This window comes from Pseudophryne corroboree, chromosome 1, assembly GCF_028390025.1.
Source record: "Pseudophryne corroboree isolate aPseCor3 chromosome 1, aPseCor3.hap2, whole genome shotgun sequence".
Taxonomy (NCBI): Eukaryota; Metazoa; Chordata; class Amphibia; order Anura; family Myobatrachidae; genus Pseudophryne; species Pseudophryne corroboree.
Window position 1 is genome coordinate 62,705,419 of NC_086444.1, and position 719 is coordinate 62,706,137.

General features: G+C 37.6%; 1 pseudogene; it reads left to right on the forward strand.

Moving 5' to 3' along the window:
- The first annotated feature begins 363 nt into the window (after positions 1-363).
- LOC134950922 (5S ribosomal RNA) lies at positions 364-482 on the forward strand (annotated as a pseudogene).
- Positions 483-719: the final 237 nt, after the last annotated feature.

The following is a 719-nucleotide window of genomic DNA, read 5'->3' on the forward strand; positions in this document are numbered from 1 at the left end:
TAAACATTAGTAGATGAGTTTGTACTTTACGTCCATTTGGCGGTGTGCCCTGAGTCAGAGTATAAATGCCAAAAAGAGAGAGAAAGAAGACTCTTGTTTGGGCACACTCTTATTAGTATCAATCAAAGATATTAAACAATACATTTAAATTTAAACTTAACTTTTATTAATTCTTCGCCTAAAAAGTAAAATTGGCAACCGGAGCACTGCAGGCTAAAAAACAAAAAATGTTCTGATCCGTCAACATGAAAAGTGATTGCAGATAGGAAAGTAGCTACATATCATGCTACTTCCGTCTTCCTTAGATCAGTACAAAGCAAGTTTCCATATAACATATGTAGGAAAGGTAGAGAATACCCATTTTCCTACGACCATATCCCAATTCTCATGCCCAATCTCGTCTGATCTTGAAAGCCAAATGTTGGTGGGCTGGGTCAGTACCTGGATGGGAGACCTCCAGGGAATACCCAGTGAAGTAGGAAGACAAAATTCTTTGGCATTAACACTAACAACAGGACCACCACTTTTTACTTCTTTCTGAAATTCAGGGTATTCTCTACCTATCCTACATATGTTATTTGGAACAACAAACAATTAATAATTTAGACATTTGTGACATATCTTCTCTGAAATGACAGGTATCAACAGCATTGTGAATCTAGTGAGTGGGTCTTCCCTCACACTGAGTAACCCAGCAGGGTTTCATTAATACAAACTTG